This window comes from Physeter macrocephalus, chromosome 4 (assembly GCF_002837175.3).
Source record: "Physeter macrocephalus isolate SW-GA chromosome 4, ASM283717v5, whole genome shotgun sequence".
In the NCBI taxonomy this organism is placed as follows: Eukaryota; Metazoa; Chordata; class Mammalia; order Artiodactyla; family Physeteridae; genus Physeter; species Physeter macrocephalus.
In genome coordinates, this window is record NC_041217.1 from 38,299,580 (window position 1) to 38,308,363 (window position 8,784).

Here is an 8,784-nt window from a genome sequence, read left to right on the forward strand (position 1 = left end):
GCTAGAGTCCTCAGTAAGGTCCCTGAAGAAAGCAAAACTCTCAATTTTTAGGTTGTGCAGTTTTTTTTCAGTCGACATGTGTGCAAGAGGGGTTGCGAGGAATAACTGCTGGGGACAAGGACATGAGAGGGCCACTGTAGAAGACTCTCAGCCTTCTAAAAGTGAAGTAGTATACGAACAAATACATGTGACAGCCCCCCGACCCGCCCACCCCCATCCCTTTATTATCAGCACCTGCCGCCTTCCTTTTGCTCCAGCCATGCCTGTGCCCCACCTCCCTGGAAACAGAAGAGTCAGGACTCTGCTGTGCCTGGCACTTGGGGCTGGGCTTTGGAAGAGGGGCAATAAGATCTGTGTTCTGGGGAGGGGGGAAGAAAGTAGAAGAACCGGCTGAACTAGGAGGAAGCATTCTTGTCCTTCTCTTCCCAGACTGAAAAGGAAAGGGAGTAAGAGAGCAAGTGTGGTGAACTGTGGAGGGGGTAAGGAAGGGACTGTAAAAGGTTGGATACTCTCCCCTCCTGAGCCAGAAGTGGGTGCTGCTCTTTTCTCCTTGCTTCCAGCAGGATCTGAAGAAGGCAGACTGTGGACTGGCCCCATCTTGGAGGGCTCTATGTGAGGAGGGGCAAGGTAAGTTGCCCAGAGGAGGATGGAATTTGACGGGCAGTAGACAGATTGAGCTGTGGGCCGTGCATAGCCATGCCATCCCAGATGCAAGATGGGAGAGGCTGGCACTGCCTGTACTAATGCATTTTCTGTGAAAAGTAAATTTGTGCAGCATTGTGTTGGCCAATGCCTAAGTTCCCTCATCCACACATATAAAATGCATCATGTTTTAAAGTTAACCAGCAATGAAAATTGGTATTTTTTTCCTCTTTCTACAATGGAATTGGATAGGCTATGCCTGTCATTTATAACACAAATATGTCTCAGATGGTGAATTCATTGGAGAAGGGAGATGGACTGGGGAAAATGTGAAAGGAGCCTCTTAATCTGTCTCAAGATTTGGATATGAGTAATTCACTATTTACCAACAGCACAATGGATTTATTTGACTTCCTCTCTTGATACACAGTGAAGAGGAAAAGTAAAAGAAGGGTTGTAAGAGGATTAGAACAAGACTTGTCCAGACAGTGGTTTAAATAAAGTGGTGCTTAATAAAGAGGCAATGAATTGATTGGAAGTGATGGTCAAGGAGAAATGGTTGATAACAAACACCCAGTTCAGGGCAACAGCTCAATGAAAGTGTCCACTGGATCCTGGGTGAGGAAATGCTCCCCTTCAGGCCCTGGAGTTAACCTGCCTATCACCCCCTGACCTCTGATAACAACAACCATTTCTCCCACCAGCCTAGCATTTCTCAGTAATCCAAACACACCCACAGTGACAATTTCATTTGGATCTCATAACATGGAAGATGAGGAAGTTGAGATTTTTAATTTTATTTTACAGATGGGGAAGCTGAGGCTCAAAGAGATTAAGTGACTGAGCTAAAGTCCCAAAGGGATGCTTTCATGACCAGAACCCAGTTATCCCGACTCCCAGGCCAGGCTGACTCCCTGGCTCTAACTACATATCCTGAGACTTTGCTCTGGATTCAGCTGTTCATGTGGCTCCGCATGGGACACTCCTCCCAGGACTGACCTTGTGCCGCTCCTGACCTCTTTGCTAGAATTGTTAGAGCATGCCTGCCATGGTGCTTTTCGAGCTGGGTCCCAGAGATAAACACAATCATTTTTGCTCAGAAAAGTCCCCAAAGCCACCACCATATTGAAACCAATCAGGACCCCGTGGGGCCTCTGGGCACAGAAGCCTTTCTGTGTCCCCCATTTCTTATTTGTAGGGAATAGGCTCCAGCCTCCATGACCTTCCCTGAGTTCCAAAGGGCAGATTCAAACAGTTGCTAATCAGGGAAGGGAGGGGATGCAGAGACAAGGGAGGAGCAGCCAAGAAACAGTAGTGCAGCCTTGGGGCAGGTTCCTGGTCCTACCGCAAGGGATACACATAAAAATATCTCTGAGCTCTTCTGCAGAACTAAAACCCCCAACAAACGGAAGATGAACTACTTGATGAAGCATTCTTCATTCCAGAGAGAAGGTCATAGTCTTATAACCTCAAGAACCACAAAAGCTCATCAGGAGACCACCTGGGGCCAAATTAAAGGAATGCAGGCCCTGCACACACCCTGATCCTTATCAGCAACCCTGCCTTGAAGCATTGCTGTAAAACTCCTCACCAAATCCCCCTGGGTTGGGACACAGTTTTTGAGGGCACGAGCCCACCGCGTCCCCTTTTGCCTGGCAAAGCAATAAAGCTATTCTTTTCTACTTCCCCCAAAACTCTGTCTCTGGGATTTGATTCAGCACCGGTGCACAGAGGCCAAGTTTTCAGCATCCCTGTGACCTCCTAACAGGGCTCTCTGTCAGATGCACTTTGTGATGCAGTGGAAAGGTTGCTGGACTTGGAGACAAAATACCCAAGCACTAGGTCTGGTTCCTATCTGGCTAAGTAATCCTGGGCAAGTTATTTCACCTCTTTCAACTCCAGCTTGTTTATCTGTAAAACATGGATGGTAATACACTCCATTTAGTGTTGTTGACAAGAATAACAGAGATCGCTCTTCTGAAGGGCCTACTAGGTTCTCAGCAAGGGCGACCTCTCCCTTCTTCCTCCATCTGTCCATCCTTCCTCCTCCCCGCTGCCTTTTCTTCTTTGCTACAGTTCATTTTGCACATAACTCCCAGACTGATCTTCCTGGAACTCCACTTGCATCAGGCTGCTCCCTAGATCACAAATCTCAACTGACTTCCCATTGCCAGGTCCAGTCACCTCTCCATCTGCCATGCAGGACCCTCAGCCACTGGCACCCCCTCTCCTCTTCTCCCCATGCTTCATCTCCCACTGCTCGGGAACACGCTTGGTCTGGTTGCACAATTCCCACTTATGCTGACTTGTACCTCTTTGCCTTTGCTTCTGCTGGCTCACCCCTCCTGGATGCCCGTCCATGCCTCACCAGCCCTGGAGGCATCCCTCACTGCTATGTGGAGCTCTTCCTTCTCTGATTTCCAACTTCATTTCCTGTCTGTATCCGTTGCTTTGGCACCAAGAGGCACCTAGGTCTTCAGATTGTTTCCTGTGCCTATATCATTTTCTTATCAATTTTACTGTCCCTCCAGGTCAGACCAAGGTCTTTACCACTTTGAGTTCCCACTGGACCAGTAGAGATTAAGTGGGAACACGAGGTGAGATCTGGACTCACCTCTCCAGGCCTGGGTCCAAATCCCAGGCCCAGGAATTCCTAGCTGTCTGATTTAGGAAATCTGTTTTTCTCAGCTGTAAAATGAATAATTTAACTTCTTCAGCAGAGGGTTGCTTTTTTCAAATGTGTTTTTCCATCAGATAAATAGTCATTGAGCACCTGTTATGTGTCAGGCCTGTAGTTTTCAACATATTGAGCTCATCTAATACTCATAATCTCAATGCAGTAATCTCAGCTCCTGGAACCCCAAATCCTAGCATAAAGTTCATGGAGATGAAATTAATTAAGATTGTATCTGAAGTTGCTTCATGCCTAACAAGTAGTAAATGCTCAGTACATCTTTGCCGAACCTGAGTATTAGGTCCTCAATGAATTGGACACGGTTGACTCCCTCATGCAGTAGAACAGACAGGTTCCCTGTCCTCATGGAGCATTCTGTCCAGCAAAGGATGAGATAGACATTAAATAAATAATGACAATTATCATATGGAGTACGATAAGAGCATGGAAGGGGACCTAGCCCGGGGTACCGTATGGGGTTAGACATCTCTGAAGAACATACTGAGCTCACGTTGAAGGATCTGAACAGTATAAGTGGGAAGAGAAAAGGATTTAGAGGCGGGGACAATGGACATTCAAGGCAGAGGCATCAGCAAATGCAAAGGTCCTGAGGCAGGAAAGCATATAACACTTTCCAGGAACTTGAGACTAGCTTGATGAGGACCCTGGGGCAAGGTGAAGCTGAAGGTGGTCTGCTGTACAGCATGGAGAGCCTGGCAGCCAGGCTGAGGAATTTGGACATGATGCGCGTTGGGGACCATTGGGAGTCCTGGGCCAGGGGAGTGCCATGATCAGGTCTGTGTTTTTGTAAGATCACTCTGGCTGTATGTGAAGAACAGATGAAAGGGCAAGGGTGCATTCAGGAGAGCAGAATTGAGTTAAAGAGGCACTGGTGCCTGGAACACTCCCAATAAAGACCCCAAAGTGTCTGTGGGCCCGCAAGCTGACGGCAGGGGCTGGTGCTCAGAAGAGCACCCTCTCCTTCCTGAAGTACATTTGTCCCAACCCACTGCCTCTTGTCTTATCCATGCTCTTCCTTCTCAATGAGACGACCTGGTTTAGAATGGGGATGGAAAAAAAGAACTGCAGCCACCACCCCATTCTGAAGTGTGGGCTAAGCCAGACTGGTTTGAACCTGTTGTTTCAGAGCTGGCTACAAGGCAGAGACCCACCTGGCCTTGTTCAGAGTGGCCTCACCACATTCTTGTGCCCACATTCACCCACAGGAGGCCCCTTCCTACCCAGACAGCTGGCAGCAGCCCACCCAGCCTCCACTTACATCACCTGAGGCATTGTTCCATTCTCTTGTCTGGGGCTGGGTGGCTTCTGGAGGTGGGATTCATAGGTAGGTTCTGGGTTGGAGATATGGAAATAAGAGCCAGTTCCTAGTCCTGGCAGTTATGTTCACTAAGACCCCATTGGGGTCTAAACCTTGGGCATATCCACAGCTCAGACAGCCCAGGCTCAGGTGGAGCCCCCAACACTCACTGTTCAGGGTTCTTCTCCTCCGTTGTGAGAAATTGGAGTGACCATTGACTGGGGTCAGGGGACTTCAGTTTTAGGCCTCTGCTCTGTCAGCAGCATAGGCAGGTAACACAACTTTTCTTGGCTTGGGTTTCTTCAACTATAAAATAAGGGAACGATTGCTCGTGTTGTGTACACCCAACAGGGGAGAAAGAAGACCTACATGAAGGTACTTAGAAAAGTTAAAAATGCAATACCAATGTAAAAGGTGTTAATAGCAATATCAGTGAAAAACAAAGACAATAATAATAACCGTATGTCCATGGGGACTCTGTGTGTCTGTCCAAGCACTGAGAATCCTCGAACTTGAGCTCTGGAAGTAGTGCTCCAGCAACAGGGCAGAGGCTTCCCACCCTCGATTTGCCCTCCTGCCCTCCCCCGAACAGAGTCAAGACAGGCTGAGGCGCAGCCCCTCACAGGCTAGAGAAGCTTCAACACAGCACTGTGCATGGCGGCTAGACTACCTGCTCTCTCAGCTGGGACACTTATCCTGAAGCTCCATCTGACTGATGTAGGCACTTCCTAGGGAAGGGGGTATAGAAAATTATCAGCTCAGACATGGCAGTTGCAACTGTCCCAGGCAAGATTGAAACTGACGCCTAAAATTGAGATGATTCCTGGAAGGATTCAGCGCCCAGAGACTAGGCAAAAGGAGAGTACTAAGGCCAACCAGAGGACAAAATATAAAGTAACTACACGTGCCTCCCAAGTCCCAACCTCGCTTTCCCTCAAGGATGCCCTTCTTTCCCAAGGTTTTCATGAGGTTTTCATATCTGACCCCTTCCGGGGCTCTGTCACTGTGGGTAAGCCCATGAGTTTAAGCCAAAGGAATGACTCTAAGAACGCACCCACCTACAGAGAAGCCTAATCAGCCAAGACCACCAGGCACAAACATGACAAAAATCACATTTATTGACTCAGTGCAGTGAGGGAGGGCGTTCCAGAGAAACTGTAGAATGAACCTCAACAATAGGGAAGACTGGAAGCATCGTTTATAAGGATTGGGTTCCTGCTGAAGAATTTTGAAGAGACTCTCAGGAAATTGGGGCTCAGTTCTGATTTGACTGTTGTTTCTGATGCAGGATTAGGATACGTGGAAATTAACTAGGGATTGGATGTTGTTGGGAGCCGAGGGCTGTTTAGCAACTGGGTTCCTAGTGCAGTGAGTCAGGAGCATCGTTGGTAAGAGAGAGGTGTTCCCTCTAAGAGGAGGGTCTTTATTTTTTATGACATTTTACATCTGCTGCATGACTTTGAGAGAAACAATGCTTTCTCTCAATTTTGAGGCTAGTTTTTAATCTGTGTCTGTCTTCCCAGCCTGATAAATGACAGGGCTGCTTTTCTTATTTTTCGTTCTGAGATGATTTTGATTATAGGACCTTCGGGTTGAATGTCTCTCTCTCTATCTATCTATCTATCTATCTGTGTATCTATCATCTACCTGTACATATATGTCACATGCTGGTTAGGGAGATAGCTTCTTGAGTCAGACTGCCTGTATCCATATCCTGGTTCTACTACTTGCTTATCTCTGAGATCTTTCGCAAGTTATTTACCATGTCTCTTAGTTTCCGCATCTGTAAAGTAGGAACAAAATAAAAGCACTTGTCTCATAGGGTTGCTGTGAAAATTAACAAAATAATACATGTGAAGTTCTTAGACAAGTGTCTGGCCCTGTTAGTGTTCAACAAACATGAGTTCTTTTTCTTCCTATTATTATTTTTATTCTAAAAAGAACCTAACTTCTGATTAAACATGACGGATCTACTACACGCGTTTTCTCCTCTCCCTTCAAAGACCCCTCTGTATAATAATTAAAACGTATAAACTCTGAGTAATGAAGAGACTAACAGATAGGTTATCAGCAGATGGAAGAAGTCAACAAATACTCGAAAGACATGAAGTAGACGGAGGAGTGTCAGTAGCTGAAGCTGAGAACAGGAACCCAGAGCCCAGAGGAGAGAGTAGAGGAGGAGCTGCCATGCTTGGTAGAACGCAGTGAACTTGGGCCTGGGAAATGCCAAGTGGAATGAAGCCAAGAGTGAGACATGGGCATGAAAGGAGGCATCTGCTGAAATCCTATGCACAGAGCAGTTGAACGCTACCCAAAGCCCTTGCTCAGAATGCACAGGGATCCACGTACCAACCTCCCAGGACAATAACACAACAAGCCAAAACCAGAAACAAACAAAACCCCCAAACAAAAAACAAAGAAGGACTTTTCCCATGAGAAACTGAATGGTCCCAGAGAAAAGATCCTCCCAAAATGGTGTTCAGGTGTCCCCCAGCGTAACTGCTGGCTCCTCACCCTACGAACCTGAAGCAAAACATGTACATGTACATGGAAATCCCAATCTGATGTTTTAAAGGATGAACGGACAACAAGGTCAACCGAATATCTTAGAAGAGCCTCCACCATGAGAGAGAGAAAGAGATGGGTAGAGGGGAGTATAATTAGGAAATACACACATAAATGAGTATGTATATATCTAGATAGATAGATATAAACATATATATATACACTCTCTTTTTCATATATATATATATATGAAAGAGAAAGAGAGTTGAGGGATAATATTACTGTTAAAATAACACCATGAACACCAATATACCTACCAGCAAGCTTCAGGAAGAGTGTGTTCTCAGTTCCTTTGTCATCTCTGTGGCCCTCCCTGATCATATCCCCGTTCCCTATAAGGTAACCACTAGCTCAAACTTTGTGGTGATCATGCCCTTGCTTTTCTTTATACTTATTCACATATGTATCTATCCCTAAGCAATGCATTGTTTAGTTTTCCTTATTTTACCTTTATATAAATGAAATTCCATTTTCTGTACTTTTCTGTGACACATTTTCCTCTCAACATTATATTTGCTTTTAAATAACAGTTTTATTAAGATACAATTCACATAACATAAAATTCACCCATTTAAAGTGTACAACTCAGTGGGTTTTAGTTTAGTCACAAAGTTGTGCAACCATCACAATCATTTAACTTCAGAATATTTTCATCACCCCAAAAATAAACCATATACTCGGTAGAAGTCACTCTCCCTCCCCCACCCCCACCCCCAGCCCCTGGAAAGCACTAATCTACTTTCTATATCTACAGACTTGCCAATTCTGGATATTTCATATAAATGGAATCATACAGTATGTAACATTTTGTGACTGACTTCTTTCACTTAGCATAATGTCCTCGAGGTTCATTCTCATTGTAGCATGTTATCAGTACTTCATTCCTTTTATGGCTGAGTCATGCTCCATTGTGTGGCTATACTACAATTTCATTTATCCATTCTTCATCTGATGGACAATTTGGGTTTTTTCCACTTTTGAACTATTATGAATAATAGAATAATGCTGCTGTGAACATTCGTGTACAGTTTCTTTGCTTTATGTTTTATTGTATTGGGTGTATGCTTTGATACTCTTGGAGAATACCTAGGAGTGAAATTGTTGGGTCATACGATAACTCTATGTTTAATTTTTTTAGGAACTGCCACACTTTTTTCCCAAAGTCACTGCACTATTTTACATTCCCAACAACAATGTATGATGATTAAGATGATGTTTTGAGATCCAGTCATGTTGATGCCTGTGACTATAGTTCACCCATTTTATGTACACAGCACAATTTATGCATTCTACAGTTGAAGGTCATTTGGGTTATTTCCAGTTTTTTGCCCAATGCTCTTGTGAACATTCTCCCACAGGTCATCTGGTAGACACGTGCAAGAACGTCTTCAGAGTGCATGCCCAGAATTGGAATTGCTGGGTCAAAAAGTAGGCACAGGGCTTCCCTGGTGGCGCAGTAGTTGAGAGTCCGCCTGCCGATGCAGGGAACACGGGTTTGTGCCCCGGTCCGGGAGGATCCCACATGCCGCGGAGCGGCTGGGCCCGTGAGCCATGGCCGCTGGGCCTGCGCATCCGGAGCCTGCGC

At 45.7% G+C, this 8,784-nt stretch overlaps 1 long non-coding RNA gene across 1 annotated transcript in view; it reads left to right on the forward strand.

Moving 5' to 3' along the window:
- Positions 1 to 508: 508 nt before the first annotated feature.
- Positions 509 to 8,784, forward strand: part of LOC102974180 (uncharacterized) — a 12,794-nt gene continuing 4,518 nt past the window's right edge. Inside the window, exon 1 of the long non-coding RNA XR_447619.1 lies at positions 509 to 627. This is a non-coding gene — a long non-coding RNA (uncharacterized lncRNA). The remainder of the gene's footprint in view (positions 628 to 8,784) is intronic.